Raw genomic sequence first — 24,864 nt, 5'->3', positions numbered from 1 at the left:
AAGAGAGAAATTTCAGAAAATGTGACCTGCACAAAATTTATCAAATGTTCTGTGACCATTTATTAAATTTGGTGCTCCTACACATTACCAGCACACACAAAAAAAGGTGTAGAAAAATGCTTCACTTACACCTACAATAATAAATAGGGGCCAAAGAGTTTGGAAAATAGGAACCGTTAGGACAGTCAACTATCTTTCAGTTGTCACGCTTTATTACTGTCACCTTAGTACATTTTTATAAGCGTCCAACTGAGCATCATGATGATAAACAGTATATCATGCCATGTAGTTAAAAAACAAAACAAAAAAAAACAACTAAAAACAAAAACTGAAAATTCCAGTATAGAGTATGTATGCCAGAGAGGCAGGAACTGCAGCTGCCATGTAGCCCAATAAGATGTTGACTGAGCTTAAGATAGGCCAGGGTCAAACCTGGGTACATCATTAAGCTTTGTACCCAGGCATTGCTAGTGGCTTATCAGCTCCTGTGAATTAAGGACCATATCCCAGTAAGCTTTATCATAGTCCATTTCTGATGGATCAAAAAAGGAGAAGATAAAGAGACAGAGACAAACCTGCGTGGAGAATTTGTATAGGAGTCCCCTAATATTCTTAAACCTTTCAGGTCTTCATTTTCCAAAGGACCTGCACCCTGCAGAGGGCTTCACAGCTCAACTCAGTCCGTACTGCTCTTTAATTTGGATTCTGCTGGGAGGCAACCAGTGTACACCTGTCACAGGAGAGGTCTACCTCATTCTCTTAGGTGAGATTCCTTGCTTCAGACATTTATTTTATTATTGTTATTGTCACGATTCGGCTAGCTGGAGGTGGATCCTCTGTGCCAGAGAGGGATTGGTGTGGACCATGTCGGTGGACCGGTTCTAAGTTGCTACTGGTATTCACCAGAGCCCGCCGCAAAGCGGGATGGTCTTGCAGCGGCGGTAGCAACCAGGTCGTATCCACCGGCAACGGCTCAACCTCTCTGACTGCTGAGATAAGCGCGGTACAAGGGAGTAGACAAAAGCAAGGTCGGACGTCGCAGAAGGTCAGGGCAGGCAGCAAGGATCGTAGTCAGGGGCAACGGCAGGAGGTCTGGAACACAGGCTAGGAACGCACAAGGAAACGCTTTCACTGGCACAATGGCAACAAGATCCGGCGAGGGAGTGCAGGGGAAGTGAGGTATAAGTAGAGAGTGCACAGGTGAGGATACTGATTAGGCCTGCTGCGCCAATCAGTGGCGCAGTGGCCCTTTAAATAGCAGAGACCCGGCGCGTGCGCGCCCTAAGGAGCGGGGCCGCACGCGCCGGGACAACACAGACGGGGAGCGGGTCAGGTACGGGAGCCGAGATGCGCATCGCGAGCGGGCGCGTCACGCATCGCGAATCGCATCCCGGCTGGGAGTGATATCGCAGCGCACCCGGTCCGACCGGGGCGCTGCGAATGAGAGAACGCTGCGAGCGCTCCGGGAGGAGCGGGGACCCGGAGCGCTCGGCGTAACAGTTATCATAGAGGATTGTGTCTCTATACTAACTACAAACTTTTTATGGCTCATTGGGGGAGAATTATCAAAATCTGTGTAAAGGAAAAGTTGCCCAGTTGCCCATAGCAACCAATCAGATTGCTTCCTTAATTTTGCAGAGGTCTTATTGGAAATAAAAGAAGCAATCTGATTGGTTGCTATGGGCAACTGGGCAACTTTTCCTCTGTACAGGTTTTGATACATCTCCCCCAATATTGACTGCACTATTAAGATGAAGGGCATCCCACATTTCATCAAACTGGATGGATAGGATGTGCCCTTTGGATATTACCTCCTATATTACCAATGTGTTTTCCCTTTCACTGTGCCAGCCCATGGAGTGTGAGACCAAACTTTGGAAGCCCTCATGTCGATGTGATAGCAACCATGTGGAACCACAGGTCCCAGACATTTCTCAGACTCAGCTCCTGCTGAGCTCACCCTTGGCTGCGGCATTAACTCCTTAACGATGAGCGCCATAAATGTACGGCACTGCATAGTGTCACTTCACACACGTCTCCGGATGTGGTGATCGTAACGGGATGATTGCTGATATCAGCAGCCATCCCGGAATATCGCCCAGGGGGGTCCTGAGTCAATTCTGACCGGCAAATCACAGCTTTTACAGGCTGATCGGGTCTCGTGACCCGATAGCCTGGAAAATAGGTGTGATCGGAACTGTCAGAGACAGCCCCAATCATCCTAAAGGATAGGAGAGAGGCGGCAGGGGTGCCAACTCCTCCTGTCCCCTGCGATTGGCCGATCAGGACTGACCAGCGAATCGCAGGGCTGGGGCGTGGGGGGGGGGGTTCAAAGTTGAGATACCCCACTCAGCCCGCCCCTTGAAGTCTGGTCAGTGGGGTAAAGATGGTGGCGGCGGTTACCGGCGGCAAATAGCAGGGGAGCGGCGGCAGCAGAATGCAGATGGCAGTGGCAGAGACAGAGGCAGCAGTGAAGATCTGGTAAGTGATCTTCACTGCTGCCTTGTAGTTTCTCAACTACAACTCCCAGCATGCCCAGATAGCCAAAGGCTGTCTGGGCATGCTGGGAGTTGTAGTTTTGCAACATCTGGAGGGCTACAGTTTGGAGACCACTGCAGGGTACATTCACAAGAGCAGGAGTTTACAGTGAGTTGCCCGCTTTAAGTTTGAGATGCAGCAAATTTTCCGCCGCAGCTCAAACTCACAGCAGGAAACTCGCTGTGAACCCCCGCCCGTATGAATGTACCCTAAAAACACTATACTACACTACACCTACACTTACACAGAATAAAGGGTAAAACACTACATATACATACCTTAGACTGCCCCGCCACCCCCCCAAATAAAAATTAAAAACGTCTCATACGGCAGTGTTTCCAAAATGAAGCCTCCGGCTGTTGCAAGATAACTCCCAGTATTGCTGGACAGCCATTGACTGTCCAGGCATGCTGGAAGTTTTGCAACAGCTGGATGCACCCTGTTTGGGGAACACTGCCATGCCTGTCCTTATGCAAATCCCTAATTTAGGCATCAAATGCTCATGGCGCTCTCTCACTTCAGAGCCCTGTGGTATTTCAAGGCAACAGTTTAGGGCCACATAAGGGGTATTTCTGTACTCAGGAGAAATTGCCTAACAAATTTTGGGGGGGCATTTTCTCCTTTTACCCCATATGAAAAGGTAAAGTTGGGGTCTACACCAGCATGTTAATGTAAAAAATTTAAAATTTTTACACTAACTTGCTGGTGTTGCCCCATACTTCTCATTTTTGCAAGAGGTAAGAAAAGACCCCCAAAATTTGAACCGCAATTTCTCCTGAGTACAGAAATACCCCATATGTGGGTGTAAAGGGATCTGCAGGCGCACAATATGGCTCAGGAGTGAGAACGCACATGTACATTTGAGGTCTAAATTGCTGATTTGCACAGCGGTGGCTAATGGTTACAGCGGTTCTGACATAAACGCAAAAAAATCCCAACAGGTGTCTGACAGATTTTTTGAACAGTGGTCTGTGAAAATGAAAAATTTAATTTTTTATTTGCACAGCCCACTGTTTAAAAAAAATCTGTCAAACGCCAGTGGGGTGTAAATGCTCACTGCACCCCTTATTAAATTCTGTGAGGGGTGTAGTTTCCAAAATGGGGTCACATGGGGGGAGGTCCATTGTCCTGGTAGTAAGGGGGCAGAGCACTTTACATCCACATATGGGGTATTTACATACTCAGAAGAAATTGTGATACAAATTTTGGGGGGCTTTTTCTCCTATTACCCCTTGTAAAAATGAAAAATTAAAGCTCACTATACCCCTTGTTACATTCCTTGAGGGGTGTAGTTTCCCAAATAGTGTGCTATGTGTTTTTTTTTTCTGCTGTTCTGGCACCATGGGGCTTCCTAAAGGAGACATGCCCCCCCCCCCCCCCAAACCATTTCAGCAAAATTCGCACTCCAAAATCCCATGTTCGCTCCTTCCCTTCTGAGCCCTCTACTGCGCCTGCAGAACACTTTACATTTACATATGAGGTATTTCCTTACTCGAGAGAAATAGGGTTACAAATTTCCGGGGACATTTTTACCTATTACTCCTTGTAAAAATGAAAAAAATGAATTTTCTCCTCCACTTTTCTGCTATTCCTGTGAAACACCTAAAGGGTTAACAAACTTTCTGAATGTCAATTTGAATACTTTAAGGGGTGCTTTATTAACATAAAGACCCTCAAATTCACTTCGAAACTTAACTGGTCCCTGAAAAATTCAGATTTAGAAATTTTCATGAAAAATTTGAAAATTGATGCTAAATTAAAAAGCCCTCTAAAGAAAAAACATGTCAACTTTGTGATGCAAACACAAACTAGACATATTGTATAGCTTCAAAGTTCAAAAAATGCTGAATTTTCGAATTTTTCATGAAATTTTTTATTTTTTTCAACAAGAAATGATGCAAGTATTGACGAAAATTTACCACTAACATAAAGTAGAATATGTCACAAAAAACTATCTCAGAATCAAATTAATAAATTAAAGCATCCCAGAGTCATTTAATACTTAAAGTGACAGTGGTCAGATTTGCAAAAAAACTGCTGCGTACTTAAGGTCAAAATGGTCTGCGTCCTTAAGGGGTTAAGAACCCCAAAGGTCCAATAGAAAACATGCCCAATTTGCAGCTAACTCTGAAATCAACCACTTACCAAAATATGACAACACTTTTTTTAAAGTGTACCTTTTGTCAACAAAAACTTTTTATATAATGTAAATAATATTATATTTGTAATATACATTGGTTAAACAAATGTGTATATATATGGGTGAAAAAGTGCTGTCCCTGCAGGCTTGTCAATCATCCTCATGTGTGAGCCCATAGCATGTCACAGAGCCTCATTGCAAAGAGTCCTGCTTGTCCTCACTCGACAGAGTCCTGCTTGTCCACCCTCACTTCCTGTATTTGGACTTCTCATAGAGACACACAGACAATAGCTGCAGGGACAAAAATATACATATTTTTTAACAAATGTATATTACAAATATCCATATAATGGTATTATCTACGTTATATAAAAAGTTTTTGTTGATGACAAGTACAGTGATTTATCTTGTGATTGGTGGGGTTCCAGCAATCAAACCCTCCAAGTTTCCTTATCGCCTATCCTCTGTATAAGTTACAGGTTGTAAACCATATATTTGGTTGCCATAATTGTGTTGACTTGCAGAATAAAGTAAATATGGTACAAACATTTTCACAATTTCAAAAGAGGCTTATATTTATGGTGTGTGTCTCTTGTGACACTTTTGATTTGTTGTAAAGCATGCAAAACCAATAGGTTTTGCAATTGCTTTCAAACAAGTGCCCCCCCTGCCTGCCTGGACACATACTAGTCCTGCTGTGTCCATGCATCATCACCTACGTCATGGACACAATTCCTTGATTGACAGCTGTGAGCACAGGGCTCACAGCTAGAGGAAAAATCCTCCCACTGTCATCTTGTGTCCCGCTACTGTCAGTGAGGACAAGCTGGGAGTTGTAGTTTTGCTAAATTTAGGGGAGATGTGAGCAGACAGTATACTGAGGGAGGGGGCGGAGACCTGCACAGTGAGGCCACGCACACTCCCTTTGAGAGGAATTCAGACTAGTGAGCTAAATTAAAAGTGTAATAAAAAAATAAATAAATAACTAAAGGTGCTAGACACATAAAAATTAGATGTACATGGTCAGGATTAGGTACTGATTGATATATTTAAAAAAAAGCTTTTTTGTTGGATCTGACGGGTACGCTTTATGAACCATTGACATGTGATTAAACAGTGTCATGTGATTGTAACCCAGTGAGGTATCAGTGACCTTAGGGTGACCTATGCGACCCCTCCTAGTCTCCCCCATATAGACCCTGGGAGGAGCTAGCTCACTCTCTTGATTTGATTTGAAGTCTTTGCTGAGGTCCAGTACAGTCAAGTCCTAGGAGTGTGTCTGGAGTCCAGAGGCCTCAAGTCAACCACACAGCCATAAGTCTACAAGTCCACAACCCCCAGGTCCCAGTCAGAGCCTGGTAAGCAACAAATGGGGTATAGTCAGTCTCAGTCTAGTCAGTCAAAGTCAACCTGTCTTCAGTCAGCGTGGCCTGCATAAAAATTGTCCTAGTCCACTGCAAGTCCCAGCAAGCCCTAAGGTCTCTGAAGTCAATGGTCACCTCTGTGGGCCTGGCTAAGCTGTATAGACAATTCCACGTGTATAACTCAGTAAAGCTACCGTTGTTCTGTAACTTGGCGTTGGAGTCATTATTGCCCCCGTGCCTAGCCCAGGATCCAGTGGTACACCTTTGGGTGATATTGAGGATAAACCACACAAGGGGTTAATGCCGCCTGCCCCTAGATCAATTCCATCTGCCCTCATCACACCGTCTACCACATACCTTTATTGTTTGCTAAAGTTTTCTTCCACGTCCTGATTCCCAGGTGACTATGTGAGTTTGGGGATTAAATGGACGGGGTGGTTGGGGTTGTTTTTCTTTCTTCCTTTTTTTGTGTGGATTTTTGCAATTGTTTGTTAACTTTACAAAATATTAATAAAAACTATCTGATAAAAAAAATGGTTCCAACAAAATTAGTGCTAAATAGGCAAAACTGCTTCTCTTCTGAGCCCTGCTGTGTGCCCAGACAGCAGTTTATTACCACACATGGGGTGCTGCCATACCCAGGAGACATACTTACATACATACACTCCAATGTTCTGCATAAAAATAAATAATTTAAAGTCAAAAGGGAATTTTATTGAATAACATTTTTATTTTCATGGCCCAATGCTAAAAACTTTCCACAAACTCCTGTGGGGCCAAATGCTCACTGCACCCCTAAATGAATTATTTGAAGGATGTAGTTTACACAGTTGGATCACTTTTGGGGAATTTTACTATACTAATACCAATGGGGCACTGCAAATGCACATGGTGACCAAAAATGGATTAGGAAAATCTGCACTAAAAATGCACAATGACACTCCTATATCCCTTCTGAGTCCTGATGTGCATCCAAGCAGGTTATGACCAATTACTCAGACACATTTTAGGGAGATTATTCTTCTGTGTTCCTTGCAAAAAACAGAACATTTTTGTGGAAATAACATATTATTGGAATTTTTTTTGGGATTTTAACTGCCTAATTCTTAGTTCTATAAAACATTGATGGGTCAAAAGCTCACTAAACTCCTACATAAATAGCTTGAGGCATGTATGTGGTGAGGGTGTGATGAGGGCAGATGTTATTACCCTAGGGGCAGATGGCATTAACCCCTTGTGTACATGACACCAGGGCGTGGTTTAACCTCTTCACCACCCAAAGGTATACTGGAGGATCCTGGGCTAAGCAAAGGGCAAATAATGACTCCAATGCCAAGTTATGGAACAATGGCAGCTTTACCGATGTAGACAGGTGTAACAATCTTAACAATTTAGCTAGGCCCACGGAGGTGACCAGTGACTTTAGGGACCTTAAGGTTCACTGGGACTTGTAGTGGATTTGGACAATTTGCTGCAGACCCACACTGACTTGGTACAGACTGATTTTGACTGACTTGACTAGACTGACTTCACCCTGTTTGTAGCTTACCAGGTTTTGACATTCACCTGTGGAGTAGTGGACCTGTGGTTGCGTAGTAGGCTTTAGGCCTCCTCAGGACACCAGATACTCTCTCAGGACTTCACTGCTCTGTATCTCAACTAAGCAGGAACTAAAAAGAGAGTGAACTAGCTCCACCCAGGGTTTATATGGGGGTGACTCTGGAGGGGTCCCATAGATCACCCTGTAGGTCACATGGTCACTGGTACCTTCCTTGGTTACAACACATGGCAACAGTATTTAAAGGGTACATAACACTATACATTGATTATCATTTAACACTATTCACGGAACATAGATACGGGGGGCCCAGGGGTCACTGAATAGAGTCCACCTGACAGGGCAGCAAGGGTACAGGGGTGTAACTTCTGTACTGGGCCGCCACAAACTCCCTCTATCCTCGATGCCCAGTCCTTTAGGGCGGACGAGCATGAGGTGGCCACTGAGGCCTGGTGATAGCAACAAACAGTTCCTGGGGCATGTCACAAATGTCCTTCACAGGGCTGGTGAACAAATAAACTTGGGAAAAGTCCATGTGGCATTGGTCTTAATATCCTTACATGCTCCATTGTGAGGGTACTGAAGACTGGGATAAAGAAGATGAAAACATATGGAACTTGTTTTTGGACTCGTAACTGCTTACTAGAGAATAAGGATGAATTCAAATCGGGCTGCCGGAGGCTTTCTACCTGAATGCCTTTGCTAATGGGTCTCTTTGGCTATAGCTACTTCTCCCCATAACATTATACAAGTAACTACACATTTTCTTTTCACTTTGACAACACATTAGCATGTTACCTTTATACATAGTAGCTCTGTCACTGTACGTGTTACTTACACCTCCAGAAGAACTCTCTGGCAACAAGAGTAGCCTGTACATGATGGACACGAAACAATAGACATTAACATTAAATTACTATTATGGACTGGATATATAAACTGGTTAGCTACAGTCCTGACTAGACATATGACATTTGACTGTGTTAGATACACAAGATATACTATGTACATCACTGACTGTCTGTGCATGAAATGAGTTAGGATTAAGTATTCTATACTGACTAGACATTAGTATAACTTTTATACACAAGTACTCTTACTCTCTATACCTTGCTGGTATTTGACCTTGTGTGGACCTTTGGGACATGCGCATCACCACCTCTGGAGAATATGGAACTTCTGAAACCTCAGGCTCTTCTTCAGCAAACACGGGAGCTGTAATCTGTTCAGGAGTTGCTGGAATCGGGACTGCGGGTACTTAAACTGGAGAAGTCGGAACTATTGCTGGCACTCTGGAAACAGGTATATAAGCTGGAGCCAACAGAGATAGAGCAGGTACTGGCGTGTTTACTAACGTTGGCTGGACCAGTCCCGGTGCTGGAGGCAAACAGATGAATGCTGGCTGACTTGGAGAGAACATAGGGAAATCCATGGAGGGATGGATCCATTCACCAGAACCATACTGGCCTGCCCTCTGAAGAAGGCGGTGATGGGAGTACTGGTAGATCTTCCTTTAGGCAGATCTTTATCCGATTTCGGTGGATGACTTGTGGCTCATACCCAGGCTTCTGAACTTCGTAAATATTGGACTCATTGTATAGCTATCACCGTGTAGGGCTCCGTTTCCCAGATGGAGTCTAATCTGTCCGTTCTCTTGAACTTCCGTAGCCCAGACTTTGTCGCTCACCTGGAGTGGTTTGGCTGAGGCATGGTGGTTGTAATCAACTTGTTGCCTTTGTCGGGCTTCACCCATTTTCTTACTGACAATCTCTTTGGCCTCTTGAATCCTCCTCTGATGATCAGAAACCCACTCGAGGGATGCTTGCAGGGAATTGTTGATCGGGGCTCGCAACCCAAATGTCCGGTCTTTATGCAGTTGCCCGTGTCGTCCCATCATCAATTAGAAGGGGGTGTATCCAGTGGAGCAGTGTACTGTATTATTGTAAATTTCCAACAACTCTGTCAGTATCTGGGGCCATTCTTCTTGTCTTGACACAGAGGCCGCTCGCAGCATATGGGTGAAGACTTGGTTGAAGCGCTCACGGAGCCCATTCTCCTGAGGGTGATAGGCAGTGGTTCAGAGTTTCTTGCAGTCGTGGAATTGACATAGTTCTTGGAAGAGTTGGGCCTCAAAGGCCATTCCACGGTCAGTTAGGACAGACTCAGGACATCCAAGGATTTTGACCCATTTAGAATAGAACATCTGGGCCGCTGTCTTGGCTGTGAGATCTTTGACGGGTACAATAAAAAGCCACTTGGAGTAATGATCCACCATGGTGAGAGAATAGGTATACCCGGACCTGGTAGGAGACAATTTCACCTGGTCTAGCGAGACCAATTGGTTGAGGCTGTCACTCTGGATGGAGTGGAGGGGTGCTCTTGCTTCTTTGCACACATTTGTGGTGAAGTTACAGACAGAACATTCACTGCACCATTTCTCAATGTCACTCCGCATTCCAATCCAATAGAATCTTCGTCTGACAGTGGCTTTGGTCTTGTGGACTCCAAAGTGTCTTGACTGGTCATTATATGCATTGAGGACCATCGCTGCAACTCTTCGGGGAACCAGAATCTGATTAAGTCGATCACCAGAAACCGGATCCAAAGAATTTCGGTACAACATTCCTTTGTGCACAAACAGTCGCTTCCTCTGTTGCCACAGATGTTTCAACTCATAGTCACACTGGGCCTGGTGTAGATGGGTTGGTATCTTTTTCACCAGAAGGTAGTCCAACAGATCCCCCATAATTCGACTTTCATCTTGGAGAGCCTTCCATGTGTACAGGTCTTCTTTAACCTTTTCGGACCTGGGTTCACAGTCCATGAGGGTGGTCACAACATTCTGGTTCACAATCCATTGGTAAAATGAGGCATCTCCACGTCTTACCACACGTCTTCGACAGGTGGTTCTTGGCCAAGGGTCATCTGGGACAGTACATCGGCATTGACGTTTGACTTGCCGCTTTTGTACTTGATGGTGAAGATGTAATTAGCTAATCTTGAACCCCATCGCTGTTCAATGGCACCCAACTTAGCAGTGTTCAGGTGGGCCAACGGGTTATTATCTGTGTAGACAGTAAATTGCGTGGCAGCCAAATAATCTTTGAAATTTTCTGTCACGGCCCATACCAGGACAAGAAGTTCCAACTTGAATGAGCTGTAATTGGCATCATTCTTCTCTGCTCGTAGGCAATCACTCTCTCTAGACCATCTTGAATTTGGGACAGGACAGCTCCCAGACCTTCAAAATTGGCATCAGTATATAGCCGGAACGGCTGACTGTAGTCTGGGTACGCCAAGGTGGGTGGTTCTTTCAGAAACGTTTAAGAGCTTGGAACGCTGTCTCTTGCTCTTCAGCCCATTCAACAGGTAGCCTTCAATTGTAATTCTCCTTCGCCGTACCCCGTAGGAGAGCTGTGATGGGTTCTGAAATCTGAAATGGGTCGCTAGAACACCAAGATTGTTTCTGCTTGCTGGAGGCAGGGGGGAAGGACCCTGACTGCCGGAGCAGGTGGTGACCTCGCCATTGGAGATGAAGGGGCACTGGTGCCCGGTTGATCTGTGGTGCTGGGTGTAGACATTTCGTAGATTTTTGAGTGCGCTGTCTCTTTAAGAAGAATGATGTGCGTTCCCCTTTAACAGAACTGGTGAGGTGCTGAAGCAGCTCCAGTTTGAATGATGGGGGTACTACAGCAGACACTCCACCTCTATTTTGCAGGTACCCGGAGATAAACAGCCTTGCGACCAGACTTGTAGACAATAAGAAGACTGTGGTGACAAATTTAGGTACCGGAGACCACGCTGGACCAAAGAGGCATCACCACTGGAGACTGACGTGGGCAGAGCTGCGATCGCTCGCGTGCGCAGGAAACTCTGGAGCAGATTTACTCTTTCAGGTACAACCTTTACGCAGTTTACAATGGCAGATAACTGACTTTTCTTCACCTCCCACTCTATTTCACAAGCGCCTCGCAATAAACAGATTTAATTGACATAGTCCCGCACACTTTCTGGCGCAATTTCTTTTTGAATGCAAATTTTCAGCAATATGGGACACATTTCAGACGGGGGGTACTTTTCCTATAAGGCCCGTATCCTGTTGGTAAGGATGCCAAAAGTTGTGGTGAGGGTGTGATGAGGGCAGATGTTAATACCCTAGGGGGAGATGGCATTAACCCTGTGTGTTCATGACGCCAGGGTGTGGTTTACCCTCTTCGCCACCCGAAGGTATACTGCTGCATCCTGGGCTAGGCATGGGGCAAATAATGACTCCAACACCAAGTTAAGGAACAACGGCAGCTTTACTGAGGTAGACAGATGTAACAGTCTTAACAGTTTAGCTAGGCCCACGGAGTTGACCAGTGACTTCAGAGACCTTAGGGCTTGCTGAGACTTGTACTGGATTTGGACAATTTGCTGCAGACCCACACTGAATTGGTACAGACTGATCTTGACTGACTTGACTAGATTGACTTTACCCCGTTTGTAGCTTACCAGGTTTTGACATTCACCTGTAGAGGTAGTGGACTTGTGGAAGTGTGGTCGCGTGGTAGGCTTTAGGCCTCCTCAGGACACAAGACACCAGACACTCTCTCAGGACTTCACTGCTCTGTAGCTCAGCTAAGCAGGAATTAAAAAGAAAGTGAACTAGCTCCACCCAGGGTTTATATGGGTGAGACTCTGGAGGGGTCCCATAGGTCACCCTGTAGGTCACATGGTCACTGGTACCTTCCTTGGGTACAACACATGACAACAGTATTTATGGTACAGTATGGAAAATAACACTATATACACTTTACATTGATTATCATTTAACACTATTCACGGAACATAGTTATGGGGGGAGGCCAGGGATCACTGAATAGATTCCACCTGACAGGACAGCAAGGGTACAGGGGTGCAAATCCTGTACTGGGCCACTGCCTGTATATTCCAAAATATTTGTTTTTCACATTCCTTCTACTACTTACCCTTTCTTTTCTTTATTTCCTGATTTTACTTACATACGCCCATTGTTTTATCCATATCCCGTGCAATGCGGCTTGTGAGTTGTGGTGCCGGTGGTTACTTTGTGGACTGTAGATTTTTTTTTTGGCTCATACCATAGTGATCTCAGTGGTTTTATTATTATCTTCTATTTCTGGTGTATTGCACCACTTATGCTTCTTTTCTGGTGTATTGCACCACTTATGCTTCTTTAACTTCTAATTGTCCTTTACTTTGTTCCTTTGTATTATACACGATGTCTGAAATCTTTAATAAAAATAGATATACACAAAATGATGTCTTCTTTAGTCCAACCACTGACCTTTAGTTTTCTCCCTGAAGCAGACTATTAACAGTGAAGCTCAGAGATGGAAAAAAAACAAATCCTGTACTTGTCTCATTGGTGAGATGCAAATCTGGGGACTCTTTGCTTTCCTCCTTCTTGCTCAAGGATTAGAACAAGGGTAGGACTGTGCTTTGGATTCAGTTTTAGCAGGAACAAGCATTGCCCCAAGCTGTCTCTTCTATAAACCCCTCAGCTGAGAGGCTGCTCAACAACTTTTCTCCTCTAAGTGGAGACACTGGACCAGATCAAGCTTCTCTTTCCCATCTCGAAGGTCCCTAGCTGTGTAAATGTGTAAACCCTTGCCTGGTACATCACAGTTACTACAGTTTAAAACATTATTAATGGTCTATTCACACGTGCAGAATTCTGCGCAGATTTGATGCGCAGGATTTGAAGCTGTGTTCAGTCACTTTGTTTACATTGGAATCTGCAGCTTAAAATCCTGCGCATAAAATCTGCGCAGAATACTGTACGTGTGAACACACCATTAAGGTAGAATCACACCGAGCACATCTGTGCCAATGGCAGTCAAAAGAACGAGGTCCCTGCTGCGACTGGGTAACTCTGCATGCCTGCGTGTACCGGCAGATTTCCGCCACTACAATTGGACACACAAAGCTTCCCAGGCTCGCTCTTGTAACTGTCCTTAGCGTATCCGCAGCGTGAAATACACTGCAGATGCACTCCTTGTGACCCTACCCTTAAACATAAATCTGGTATAAAAATGGATATAAAACATCACAGATATCACAAAACACATATGAAATAAGGCATTACGCGCAACAGGGATCCCAGTGGGACTCTGCAGTACTGCTCAGGTTAACACCTTATTGAAAACTCAAGTAAAAAAAAGTGAAAGACAGCACTTCAGACAGCACTTTGGTTGTGAATTCACGCTTGAGAATCATTATGAAGTTGAAGCGTTGCATATACTTGTATCAGATGGGTGAATAAAAGCTTGAATTTACTTCACAACCATTGCCTGGAGTGCCGTCTTCCACCTTTGTTTCTTTGGATCTTTATGGCTGTGGTTGGGTCTTGAGGACTAAACCCCCTGGGACTTACAGTCAATCAGTCGGCACAACGTTCATCTTCTATACATGGACTTTTATTGACAACTCAGTAGTGGTGACCGCCCACTTGACAATCCATAGACTCCAAAAATGTTCATATACTGTCAAAGGGGCAGTCACCACTGTTGTCAATGTGACTTGACCTGGAGTACTCTATGCTTTGATAACTAAGCGGGTAACCGACCATCATTAGCACATTGGGTGTTCACGATAGCTAGTAAATATGGTGGGCTGGTAAAAAGCACACAAATCTGTGGAGCAGCGGCTTTACATGTTACTTATGACTGTGACTGCACTGATATATTTTCTTGCATACAGACTTTTGAAGTAGATAAATAATTTTATGCTGTGTTTGTACTATGCCAGGTTATACGTATAAGAAGTTACCTGTATATTAGTTACAGTCTGTTGCTACATTGTCTGGAGATTTTGTCCTTGCCTTAGTTACGGTACTGTCATGATGATGTCTCGCCATCTTCTCATCATTTTCTCTTAGAAAACGTCCTCTCACACCAGTCTGCTCCTATTAGCTATACAAGAGGAAACACCGAATAGCTTTTCTCAGCATGATTTTTGTGAACTGCAGCAGGATATAAAAGAAACACAGGAATTCAGCATTGAAAGCAAAAACTTTATACTCAGGCTCTTTGAATATTACTTCTACTCCAGAAAAAGCCCGTGTGTATGATCCTGGTTCCAAATCCTTACAAATAACACTTTGTAGTTTTAGAAGAAAATCCAAAAAATGTTTCTTTACTATGGAAAAAAAAAAGTTTTTCTTTCTCTAGTTTTTAGAATTACAATTTACTGCTTGGTAAGATGAATACAAGGAAAGAATGTTCCCATCTCTTCAGTATAGTCATGAAAATATAGCACTGTAGTTTCTCATTATACAACGTTCAGCCACAACATTAAAACCACTGACAGGTGAAGTGAATAACATTGATTATCTTGTCACAATGACAATGGTCAAGGGGTTGGATATATTAAAGTGGTACTCCGCCCCTAGACATCTTATCCCCTATCCAAAGGATAGGGGATAAGATGTCTGATTGTGGGGGTCCCGCCGCTGGGGACCCCCGCGATCTCAGCTGCTGCACCACAGACATCCGGTGGACGGAGGAAACTTCGCTGGCGATGCGAGGCGGAGGCTCGTGATGTCAAGGTCATGCCCTGCTCGTGGCATCATGGCCGGCGTTGCTAGGCCTCCAAAAGATCCGGGGCATGGGCCATAAGCATGGCTGAGGGCGGAGCCATAAAAAGGAGGGGGCAATGGGGCAGAGCCACTCAGTGGTTGGGGTCACTCTGGAGTATATTACAGGAATTAACTCAGGATCAGTACAGGATAAGTAATGTAATGCATGTACACAGTGACCTCACCAGCAGAATACTGAGTACAGCTCTGGAGTGCTGACCAATTAGTTGTGGGTGTGGTCGTGCTTCAGCTGTGTGTGTCTGCTGTGCCTCCTGAGCTCCAGGGAATTACCACCTGTTCCACCTGGGGCCTGCTTCCTCCTCCCCAGGGAGGGAGTGGGTTTCCAGGCATGAGTGAGGGAGGCGAGGCCCAGGCTTCTGCTCCTCGGAATAGGCCGCAGGGGAGCAGTAGAGGCCAGCAAGCGGCCGGAACATCGGAGGATTTGGGGGTGAGGCGTTCTACAAGGAGTCGCAGCAATGCTGCTCCAATTCCCCCCACAGAGGTGAGAAGCTGCAAGGCTGGATCCTCCTCGGAAAAACGGGGTGCAGCCAGCGGAAAGCTGGGTTTGTCTAGAAGAAGGCAGAGTACTCACGGAGGTGAAGCCGACCTCAGTGACTGACGCCTGTAAGGCCATCAGGAGGCTCCGAGAGGAACTGCGGTGTGCCCGTGCCAGGGCTAAGATTACTCCAAAAAGGAAAAAGACAGAGATCCAGGGGCAGATAAAGAGACTCATGTCTGAAATACAAGTTTTGGAGGAGAGGAGAGCCGAATTATTGGAGAAGAGTGGTCCATTTAAAGAGAAACTGGAAAATGAGGAGTGCTTCAGGGTGAAAGAAGAAGATAAAAATAAAAGGTTGATGGGGCTGCAACCTGAGAGCCAGGTGGATGATGTGGAGGAGATGGAGGAAGAACAACAGCCAGATCCACCTGGTGGCCTGCGGCAACAGCAGCAGGCCCCATACAGTGGTCCCCCTGCACAGCAACCAGCAGTATCACCTGCCGACTCAGGGGAGGACAGTGACAGCAGCTACCAGGGAGGGGCGCTAATGGCCCAGATCCGCATGCTGGAATCCCCAGTGTGTCCTCAGAACCTGGTGTTTGGAGATGAGCTCCCAAATGAGGCACCTGGGGGTAAGAAGAAAAAGAAGACCAAGCCAAAGCAGCAAGAAGTGGTGAGTTACATCTACACCCCCCTCCCTGTAAATCCTGAGTCGGCTGCAGGGTCAGCTCATTGTGCAAGCCCCGTTACCCAGCCCAGCCCGTGTTCTGTGGTGGACTCGGTGCAAAGGTGCAGGGAGAGTACAGATACTAAAAGGGGGCAGAGCTCCATGCCTGTTTGCAGTAGCAGGGATGGAGCAGAGAAGGCATCGGCCGCAAGGCCATACAGTGAGGGCGGCCAAGCGGTGGGCAGAGAGGCAGACTCCGGTGCTGTGGGAGAGGGGGGTGACTCAGTGCCGGAGGTAACAAAAGGGCATAACAGACGCTCCTAAAAGTAAATAAAAACGTTTGTTTTGCATTGGTGCCACTGATCCCATTGATCAGCGTCGCCATGAAAAGACTGGAGATGATGCTGATGAGGCGGAGGGCACCAATAAGAACAGGGCTGGGGCCTCCTCTAGACCGGGCAAGCATGCTGCCCGGTCCCTTTATGGGCCAGCGGAGGTTGTCCCAGCCCTAGTGCCCCGTGATGCTGAGGCAAAACGGGAAAAAATGTCATCATCATCATCGTTTGCCGGATTATCTGTTTCTGGTCCAGCCAGTGTGAATGAGAAGGTAAATGGGGGTACGGGGTGTATGACTGGGGAGAGGATGGAGGTTAATGTTATTGGAGAAGGTGATTTTGCTGTTGCTGAAATTAGGGGTGGTGATGGGACTACAGATGATGTTATTGGAAACAATGTTGTTGGGGGAAGTGCTAATGTTGTCATTGGAGGTGGTGGGGATGTTGTCATTAGAAGGGGTGTAGGTGTAGGGTCTGGTCCGGTTGCCCCCCCCAGTGGTGACAGACCATAGGAGTTATGCCAATGTCACTGCTGGGGGAAGTAGAATACTTTCCTCGTCTCCTGACTCTAGGGACGGTTTATTACAGCGACGTCTCCTGGAGGCTCTGAAAAAGGGGGAAAGGTCGATTAATGTAGAGGGTAGAGCAGTTGATCTGTCCTTCTGGATAGAGAGACACGGTCTCTCCGCCTTCTGAGAGGAAAGAGGGGGCGATACTGTGTGGTCCCTCCCAACAGCCGGGGCAGGTAGTAACCGTAGGAATGTAGTCCGTCTTTGGTGGCAGGGCGAAGATATGTGTCCTTCAAGGACCAAAGTGGTTGAGCTCTTGCTAAAGATGGGCTTCAAGGCAGTTGATATCTTTGCCTTGATACATCCCTACGGTGCTCCTGAATTCGATATCAGTTTTGTTCGGCCAGAGGGGCTTGAGCTTTTCTGGTCGAATTATGAATTGGTAAAGAATGAGCCCGGCTGGCGAGACTTTGCCGTACAGGCATTGTCTCGTCAAAACGAAATCAAGAGAGTGACCTTTTGACCCGTAACGAATCACTCTTTTGTGTTGACATCATCACCTGGTTAGGACGGTATGGCGCAGTAATGGGGGTCCCGCAGAAGAACAGGGACAAGTTTGGCATCTGGTCAGGAGCCTGGACGTTTTTGTTAAAACTTAAACGTTCAGGAAATACAGTTACCCATATTCCATCCTCTGCCTTTCTCGGTAGGGATCGTATCCAGATTTTCTACCGGGGTCAGCCGAAGCTCTGTCACAGATGTGGCGACTCCACACACTTCAGTGCAAACTGTACGGTGCAGAAATGTGCCTTGTGTGGGCGTGTAGGCCATCTTGCCGCATCTTGTGCAGAGATTAGGTGTCACCTGTGTGGTGACTTAGGTCACCCATTCAGTCGTTGTCCTCGTTCTTTCGCTAATGCGGTCTTGTCCCCAGCGGGTGAAGATCACGAGCCGGAATCTGCTGGGGAGGGGACTAGCAGGGGTGGAGGAACTGAGGGGTCAGTGAGGAACAGCAAGAGAAAGACACCGGCCCAACTAAGTGTATATGTGTATATATGTATATATATTGTATTTTTCTTTCTAGGGGTTGTGTTGTGTTGGGGTTTAGTGTTAGGTTGGGTGGTGGGTAGATGGGGGGAGGGGGGATTCTGTGTGGAACTTTTTATTTAAAAAAATAAAAATAAAATCCTGGACTGGTTCATGGACGTCTGTTATCATGTACTGGGGGCATGGGATGGGGACCAGCTCAGGGCCCAAAAAAAAAAAAAAAAAAAAAAAAAAAACATTGTACATTCTGTTTTTCTGTTTGCGGTGTTTGTTGGTGGTTTGACACATATTTATTATTTTGGGTGGGGAAATGCAACCGGACCAGTTTTTAGTTATTATTGTTGTTATTATTATTACTGTAAGTATTATTATTGTAGAGTGTTTAGTAGTTGTTGTTATTATAGCAGTGTGTTTGGTGAGAATGAGGCTGGACCAGAAGATACTTGGTTGGACATTTCTGGACTAATATGGACTCATTTTTGTATATATTATACAGGTGTATGTTGTTTGTATTATTGTTATGGTGATGTTTATTCTTTTTGTAATGTTTTATATTTTGTAATAAAAGATCTACAGGATATAACTCAGGATCAGTACAGGATAAGTAATGTAATGTATGTACACAGTGACCCCACCAGCAGAATAGTGAGTGCAGCTCTGGAGTATATTACAGGATATAACTCAACTTCTGTTTGTGTATGTATTTATATATATTTAGTGTTTATATATTTAGTGTCTGTCTTATAGCATATTATTTTTTCTAGGGGTTGGTTTATCACATTGTGTTGGGGTTCAGTTTAGGTTGGGTGGTGGGAAAAAGAGGGGAGGTTTTTCTTTATGGGACTCTATATATACAAAAAATCCTGGACTGGTTCATGGACGTCTGTTATCATGTACTAGGTGCATGGGATGCGGGACCAGCTCAGGGCCCAAAAAAATAAAATAAAAGATTTTCTGTTTGTGGTGTTTGGTGGTTTTGTGACACAAATTAATGATTTCTTTATTTAGCTTGGGTGAGAAAAATGCAACCGGGCCAGGGGGTTTTAGTTTAATTATTGGTATTAGGGTTAGAATTGTTATGATTATTATTTGTTGTTGTTATTATTATTATTATTGGGGGGGTATTCCGGGCCAAAATTTTTTTTATGTGTCAACTGGCTCCGGAAGGTTGGACAGATTTGTAGATTACTTCTATTGAAGGATATTGGTCCTTCCAGTGGTTATTGGCTTCTGAGGTTGAGTTGTTGTTTTCTGGCTGGCTGCTCTCTGGTGACTCACGTCCCGGGGCTGTGCAGTTCCTATGGGGATATTCTCCCATCGTGCACAGCTCCCGGTGACATCATCGTTGAGCGGTTGGACGGAAAACTTCAGAGGCTGGTGGCTATTGGAGAGATTGAGATTTTTTGATAGGGGTAATTTGCGGGTCTGATTGACTTTCCGGAGACAGTTGATTAGTTGATTAGTTGAATAGTGAGTACAGCTCCTGAGTTGCACTCATTGTTCTGATGGTGGGGTCACTGTATGAAATTACATTACTTACCCTGTACATGGGTTTACAATAGTGTCTACACTGTATACCAATATTTGCCAACTAGGGTGCCTCCAGCTGGTGAAAAACTACAACTCCCAGCAAAAAGGCTATCCAGGCATGGTAGACGTTGTAGTTTTGCTACATCTGACACCCTGGTTGGGGAACACTGCCTTAGAAGTTACAGGCAGAGTAAAGATGGTGGTGAGGAGGTATAAGTACGTGGTACTTTATGCACCAGGGCATACCTGTACTTCCTCGCCGCCATCTTTATTCCATCTTGGCTATCTGGGTATGCTGGGAGTTGTAGTTTTGTAATGTTCCGACATCTGGAGGCACCCTGGAAGGAAACACTGCCTTAGAAGTTACAGACGGAGTAAAGATGGTGGTGAGGAGGTACAGGTACGCCCTGGTGCGTAAAGTACCACGTACCTATACCTCCTCACCACCATCTTTAACCTCTGTAACTTCTGAGGCAGTGTTCCCCAACGAGTGGGCCTCCAGACCAAGAAAAAACTACAACTGCTCTCCTCCTACAACATGAGGAGCACTGAGGGGGAGGTTGGTGTATATGGGCGCTATCAGTATGGGCAACTGGTCAACTTTTCCTCTGCACAGATTTTGATAAATCTCCTCTATAGTAACTGAGTGGAGATCACTGATGTTCCTGGTGACATTTTGCGCAGTGAAAGGAGACACTCACACCTTCCACAGCAGCCGCTTCTGGCTCAGCCAGATATACATTAGCAGCCAAAGAGTACTTGCTTCGGTTTGGATGGTGAGAAGAGGGAATAGTTCATTTATCCCCAAAGAAAATATTTTTTCCCTCTTGATGTTTCCAGCTTGTCAAACTTATAACTTATATGTGAACAAATATTGTAAATCTTTATACTAAGTCTATATTTTCTATCCTTATGATATTCTTGTATTTATTTTGCAGTTAATCTTTTGTTATAAATGGCTGCATGAAGTAGAATAAAGCATTAAAAGTGCATTATTAAGTCTGTTAATATTATAGTAATATCTTGCCTTCTAAGAGAGGAAATATCATTAAAATAAAAAGATACCAACAAATGGTAGTGTAGTGACAGTCTAATAATCTATAATCCTATAAAATCGGATAATCTATGGCTGGGTTCTCACAAAGTATTTTAGTCAGTATTTGGTTTTTATTTTGGGCAGTATTTTTAACCAAAACCAGAAGCATAACTGACACAGACAAAAACTATAATGGATAAGGCCATGTTCGCACATCCGGAATTTCCGTGCGGAATTTCACATTGGAATTCCAGCAGAGATTCCGAAGAAGCAGAGTCCCGTTGAATTCCAAAAGAATAAACCTGTTCATTCTTTCTGCAGACACTGCACGGAAAGCATAGCCGTCTATGAGGCAGCGCATTCCTGTGCGTTGGCAGTCTCCGGAAAGTCCGCACAGAGATTTTCTGTGCAGGACATTCCAAAGTGTAAACATAGCCTAAGATTTTCATGCTGCAGATTTTATTTGCTACAGGTTGTATGCTGTGTAAATCAATATAAATAAAGAGATGAATACAGCATCAAAGCTGCAGTGTATACAATACGTATGAAACCTTGTGCAGAGGAACAGTTGAGCAGTTGCTCATTACACCCAATCACAATCCAACTTTCATTTTTCATAGGCCTTTTAAAAAAATAAAAATAAAAGTTTTAAATTTTCAGCGTGGTCCATACATACTTGCATTTTTTATGCCTGGAAAACTAAACAATCCAACTGATTTATCAAAACTATGTTACTGGCATAAGAACCAATATGAACCCAGCTTTAGTTTCTTGACTGGTTGCTATGGGCTGCACTGACACACCTCCGTGACATTACTCATATACTCAGGTCTGTCACCTCTTCAGGCTGTCCCAATAACCTTAGTGTTACATTCTCAGTTATTAAGGTCAGTCATGTTTGCAGATAGTTATGATATTTCTCAGGTCTTCAGGCTGTCATGATAATCATTATTGTCACGCTTCTTATATACTCAGAGCCGTCACATGTTTAGGTAGTCATAACATCATTATTGTTACATTTCTTATATACTCAGGTGTGTCACTCCGTCAGGTGGTGATGACATCATTACAGTTACATTTTATATATATAATCTGCCGAGCCAGTTCACTAAGCGCCTGTCTAGTAGCGTGAGTATTTTTAACATTTAACATTATATTTTTACATTCTTCCAGAGGACGTTATGGTGTACAGTAATGTGGACTATAACATGTATGGTGCATCATTACAGTTAGCGGAGCAACATATGTGGTATATCTTAAAATGTTGAGGAATATCATACAGGTATTACATTAAAGGGGTACTCCGCCCCTAAACTTCTTATTCCCTATACAAAAAATAGGGGATAAGATGTCTGATCATGGTGGTCTGGCCGCTGGGATCCCCTGCGATCTCCTGCACATCACCCCAGTCATCCAGTGCATGGAGCAAACTCTGCCCCGTGCCGGATGACAGCTGTCACGCCCCCTCAATTCATGTCTGTGAAAGTAGGTGTGATGGCTATATACTAGCCGTCACGCCCTGGGTGTGGCGTGAAGCCACAAACCACAGAAACTCCAAGCCTCCGTGTTCAGAACACCGCGGTGCCGTCCCAGAGATCATAGAGGGTTCCAGTGGCCGGACCTCCCGCGATCAGACATCTTATCCCCTATCCTTTGGATAGGGGAATAAGATGTCTGGGGTTGGAGTACCTATTTAAGGATTATATTTGGGATGGGGGGTACAGATTGGTATATGTATGTGTATTTTATATTTACATTTGAAGGTGCAACATGTGCATTGTAATCATGTATCTAGGTGATATCTCTCAGGTGTACTCAGGGGGCTAAGATATCATGCCTGTCACGTTTTCAGATTGTTTCTCTCTGTACTCCTTAGTATTGTAGCATTCAAGTTAATCACCTTATAAATTTATTTCATCTTGACACGCTGGATTTTGGATCTTGCGTATAGTCTTGTCACGTACACTGTGCGTACCTGATACCTGGCACATCTTTAGGTTGTTATGTCACTGTTGTATATTCCTCATACATGTTGATATCTCATCTGTGCTTTTGCTGACACTGAGCATTCCGGTTACATCTGTTACTATAAACATTTGAAAAGAAAGTACACCTGACACATCTGCAGGTGGGTTGCTTCGCTTAGTTAGTATATTTGGCTCATTGTCAGATGACACATCATTAATTATCTAGTATAACTGTTACATTTTTAGGTTACACATCATTGCATATCTAGTATACCTGGTAAGACAGTCCAACGTGCTCCCAGTGGCATAAATCAGAATTCTGAACAATCTATTGGTATCACCTGGCAAAAAGTTGCTAACACAGAAATGACTATATTGCATACTTGCCAAAAATTCTGTTTTTCATGGCACTGTCCCCAAAATTACAAATCATATAGCGTTTATGCAAATATCCATTAAAATAGTTGTTTCTGGCAGAAATAGGACCTATACTAGTCCCATGATTTGGGATTCAAACATAGGAAAGTACTCTGTATGTGCAACAGGATGTGAATTCAAGAACTGAGTTTAGGAGTTAAAGCATACCCATTGCAAACAGGTGCAAACATCAATATAATTGTATATAATTGTATACATGGCACTGTAATAAAGTACTACCTTATCCAATTTCTGACTGGCTAGATTTGCCCCATACACAAATTGCTCCACTTGTTCCATTTAAAATTGCTCCAATGCCCCCTCTTTAACACGAATTGCTCCCATGCCCCCATCTCTGAACAGGTTGCTTGTCCTGCCACTTTTTATGGACAGCTCTCCTTTTACACAGACCACTTCTTATGCTCCTCCCTCACAGATTGTGCCTTATACTTTATCTCACAGACTGATTTCCCATCTTAGCAGACTTCTCCATGCGCCATCTTATATTACCTGCTTCCCCCTCTCACAGACTGCCTCCCCCATCCTTACAAGTTGCTCTCCATGCCCATTCTTTCAGAATGCCCCCTGTAAAGATCACTCAGATTCTCTCACAAAATGTTTCCTATGTCACTATCATAGATTGCTCTCTCCCATAAACTGTTTATTATGCACACTCTGACAGATTGCTTCCCCTCACTCACATACAACTCATTATGCCCTCTCTTATAGACTTCTCCCAATCTAATTCCCAGAGAGATCTTTATGCCACCTCATAGAGAAACCTCCCCCCTCTCAGACTGCCCCGCCCTCATTCACAGACAACTAATATCTTTTCTCACAAGGTCCTCCCCCCTCACAGACTGCTCCCCTTTCACAAACTCCTCCCCCTCTCACATACTGCTACCCATTCTCACAGATTGACCCTCCCTCACACACTGCTCATTCCTTCCTTACAGACTACTGTCTATGCCCATTTGTCTTTTTTCTTTTAAAAGAAAAGTGAACACTGATGGTCCAGCTTTATGTTTCCTCCCAGCACTTTTTATAAAGATAAGCACCGGAAGTAGTTTGAGGGGAATGTTTAGCTAATGTATGGCCATAAAAAATACACAAACTCCCCATCCTGTTGCAGTATTACACAGTACCCCTAAATACTGTACTTCAGAAATAATAGTGTCAAATCTATAGTTACTTCCAAAAAAAAAAAAAATAATGGTACAAAGACAGTACCCATGAAAACAACAGTGCCAGAGAGATTTTACCCCACCCCCCAAAAAATAATAGTGCTAAACAGATAGTGCCCCATTGTGTTCCAAAGACATTATATATACCTCTGTAATAGTAAACCACATAGTTATCTCTACACAGTACTCCACACTGTAGAAATATACTCATTTGTGCCTCAAAAAGTGTCTCCATTTGTGCCCTACATAGTGTTACAATTAAAGTAAAATAGATTGCTCTCCATGCTCCCCTCTATCTCACACGTACAGATTAATATATATCTGGTATAGATATGCCTCTACTATATCCCCATAGGATGCTGTGCTGTATCAGAAAATAACAGGGGCAGAATGGGGACTAATACTAGACAGGGGCACAGAGGGGGGTCTAATATCATATGATGGCTCCGAGGGGGCCTAATACTATATAAGGG

At 44.4% G+C, this 24,864-nt stretch overlaps 1 long non-coding RNA gene across 1 annotated transcript; it reads right to left on the bottom strand.

The window, feature by feature from the left end:
* Positions 1–4,884: 4,884 nt before the first annotated feature.
* On the bottom strand, positions 4,885–24,590 carry LOC130357997 (uncharacterized). Its single transcript, XR_008889362.1, has 3 exons — positions 24,539–24,590; positions 14,393–14,535; positions 4,885–4,969 (listed from the first exon to the last, which is right to left on the bottom strand). It is a non-coding gene; the product is annotated as an uncharacterized LOC130357997 (long non-coding RNA).
* Between the last annotated feature and the right edge of the window lie 274 nt (positions 24,591–24,864).

This window comes from Hyla sarda, chromosome 2 (genome assembly GCF_029499605.1).
Source record: "Hyla sarda isolate aHylSar1 chromosome 2, aHylSar1.hap1, whole genome shotgun sequence".
Taxonomy (NCBI): domain Eukaryota; kingdom Metazoa; phylum Chordata; class Amphibia; order Anura; family Hylidae; genus Hyla; species Hyla sarda.
Note: the sequence above shows the minus strand (reverse complement) of the source record. Positions and strands in the feature narration are given on the sequence as shown.